General features: G+C 42.0%; 1 non-coding gene across 1 annotated transcript; it reads right to left on the bottom strand.

Annotated features, from left to right (window-relative positions):
- TRNAN-GUU (transfer RNA asparagine (anticodon GUU)) lies at positions 1-74 on the bottom strand. Its single transcript has one exon. It is a non-coding gene; the product is annotated as a tRNA-Asn (tRNA).
- Between the last annotated feature and the right edge of the window lie 3,245 nt (positions 75-3,319).

The following is a 3,319-nucleotide window of genomic DNA, read 5'->3' as shown; positions in this document are numbered from 1 at the left end:
CGTCCCTGGGTGGGCTTGAACCACCAACCTTTCGGTTAACAGCCGAACGCGCTAACCCATTGCGCCACAGAGACTCCCTTGGTATTTTTACAGACTTGGGTCAAACCTACCCACACAGTAGATGTTAAAAAATTAATAATTATTACATCTGAAAAGTACTGGACTGTATATTGTCAGTTGTCAGCAGTAGCAAATTGATCATCACATTCACTTACCACAGTTCCAGTCTGTTACTTAACTAATTACGATGGTCCAGAAATTGGAAGATGAGGTACTCGTGTGATTTAGCAGCTGAACTCTGAAATCCTGAGTTCCATTCTCCCTACCTAGTGTTTTGATAGTGTTTCTATGAATAAAATTGTTCCATTGGAAGTAGGTTAACTTCATTGTAATTTAATGCACCTCAAGAAAAAATCTGAAGTAAATTCAACATAGTTCAAATAGCGGAAGGTAGTTTCTCTCCCAGTCTGCAGCAGCACACCTACAAGCAGAGCAGGTGTCATCTTTTCAAGATGGGCCATGCTTAAGACCTTCTTCTCAGTTGTAGCTGTGTGGGCAGATACTTTACACAGCTATTGTTTATTTAGGCTGAGTTTTATTTCAAGTCAAAGCAATTGAGCCTTTCCTCAGAACAAGGCTAGTAAAATGGTGCTTTTTTTTTCCCCCCTCCTGTGTTAAAAATTCTCACAATGACTTCATTTTTAGGTACTCTTGATATCTCTGCCTTGGAGGCAGTCTCCTAAATTTGGCAGGAGAGATGGCCTTGCAACTAGGCTGCGCCTTCCGCTACTGCCAGATGTGTCAGTGTTGGTGGAGTCTACAAGTCCAATTCTGATTTCCTCTAATTCTTCTGGATGCAACAAACTGCTAACTGGTAAGATTAACAAGAAACTTATTTGCTAAATGTCATTACCTACGGCCTGCTGCTCCTTTTGAAAACCTTGCCTGGTGCTGGCTGCTGCCATGGGTGGGATACCCAGAATATCTGGGCTCCTAATGCAGTGGTTTCTGGCATCTCTTCTGGGATGAAGCAGGACAAGGAATTCTGCCCATCTCCTGCTCACTAGGTGTGAGTAGCTAACCTAAAATACAATTGTATTGCTAGAGAAGAACCAGATTCCCACCACATACCCACTCCCATTGAAATATTTTTATTTGCTGTTTGTGATTGCCTGTCTTGACGTGGGAGAAAATTTAATTAAAGTGAAAGAGATTTGTGACCGTGGAGCTAAAGACTTACAAGGTGTTGAAAGACACAGAAGAACAATCATAGTTATTTTCAGTAACATGAATCTCCAGCAAAATGGTATCTAAATGAATGCTACCAGTCACAAGTGAGAACACTCAAGAATCCTAGATCTCTGTTCACATATTTTCATGGAGTTAGTGAAAGACAGGCTTTTCTTAAGCGAATACCGAGTTGCAACTATGTTAACTAGACCTTACTCATGCCAAGCAACTTCTGTAATTACGAGCAGCCAGTACGAGCTCTGAAAAAGCCGTGGTCTGACACGCGTTGCCAAGAGTTTAGTTTGCTGCTATTCCTTGTGGTAGCATCGTTTGCTAGCCTCCTGCTGGAGAGCATAGTCTGTAAACTTGGGTAATGGATGTACAGTTAAAAGAGTTTTACCAAAATGTTATTTTGGTAGAGCTGAAAAGTCCAAAAGCCTGAGAGGATTTAACAAAACTCTCCTGACATCTGTTTCACTCCCCGACTGCTTGCTCTTCATAAAGTGTTTGTTACTGATAAATTGGGCTTGTGTCTTTTCTAACAGCCTCACAGAAATATAAATTCAATGAGCAATTGCAGACTAAATAATAAGCAATGGAAGACAGGAGAATTTACCTCAATATATATATAGAAAAGCACGAGTCTTGCGAGTTACAGCTTCAGCGGCTTTCACACGCAGGTGTGGCTCCTCCACAGATAAAAAGGGAAATGATCGAAGTGGCCGACGCTGACCTGAAAGGAGTTGAGCAGGTGTATTAGTAATGGGGTGATACAGATCTCAAGGAAGTGAAAATTAAAAACCCAGAAGGATCAGTGCCCTAAAGGAAGGAAAACTGAACGAGCAGTAGAGTGCGTCAGGGCTGTGAATTTCCTGCTTTTCTCTTTCTCCATATGTGACACAACAAAACCATACTGTCTCCGTATGCTAGGGCAGGCTTTTTTAATTAGTGTAAAAAAAAAAAAAACAAACCAAACCTTTAAAGCATCTTTGAAATTTAAACTTCTGGGGAGCAACTCAGAATTTCAGATTCTCAGGTCTCACCGTGTTAGGAGGAGACCATCGTGCTGCTAAACTCAGTAACGCCCCTGTCCTGACTGGGGAGACTCTGGCACGGCTCTCTGGCACTAACAAGCACTCGGCATTGAGGAGGGAGTCATCTTTCCACTGTAGCCATCCTAAATTCTCCGAACAGCCCAGCTAGCTAGGTGTGCTGAGATGCTTAAGCCACCTGAGCTGTGAGATGAGGATTTTTTCCATCTTGTACGGCACACCGCACGTTTACTAAGTTGCAAGGAGCCTAAATCAGGAGCTTAATTGTCCTTCGTTCCCTCTATAGGCAAGCTGAGATAAGATTACCAAAAGAGCTTGGTTCAACCCACATACCTCTCCCTTCTCCATCTCCTTGTTGTCAAGGAAGACAAAGCTCCTAATTTTAATCAAAAGTGGGATTAATCCATGCCTTAGGTGCCTAACTCAGCATTAAATTCTAAAAGCCCAGGTACTGCAGCACACAGCATTAATTGCAGGTCCGTTTGCCAAATGCTGGCACATACTGAATTCTTTTAATGTTAATATAGACTATATGTCTCTGGAGTTTAAGTTCTAGGGATTCTTACAAAACGCTGCCCAGTCACTGTGTTCTCCAAGTACTCCCTGTGTGTTTGTATACATTTATAGTTCGAGAAGTAGACAGAATAGCTTTTCCTCCTATTTTTACTGCAATGGAGGAAAAAAAAAAAAAACCTAGATGTTCTAGTCGTCACACTGGTTTTGCAAAGGTGGAGCCGTGTAGACGAGCGTTTTTATGCGATGGGCAGTTCTACCACACAAATAAAAGAGATGATTACAAAAGAGGCAGCATAGTAATGGTCATCACTCACCACATACATGGCAAACAACGAGGAGGAAAGTTGTATAGAGTGAGATTGGTAGTCTGGGTGTGTTCAGACAAAATGCCATTTCATACAGTGACATGCAAAGCAATTAATCAAGGGTCAAGTGGTGGAGATCACATGCCCAGGGTGATGGCATATAGACCAGAAAACAATGACTCTCAAAAACTGCATCAGGTCACAGTGAATGAACAG

This window comes from Tauraco erythrolophus, chromosome 1 (genome assembly GCF_009769465.1).
Source record: "Tauraco erythrolophus isolate bTauEry1 chromosome 1, bTauEry1.pri, whole genome shotgun sequence".
In the NCBI taxonomy this organism is placed as follows: domain Eukaryota; kingdom Metazoa; phylum Chordata; class Aves; order Musophagiformes; family Musophagidae; genus Tauraco; species Tauraco erythrolophus.
Note: the sequence above shows the minus strand (reverse complement) of the source record. Positions and strands in the feature narration are given on the sequence as shown.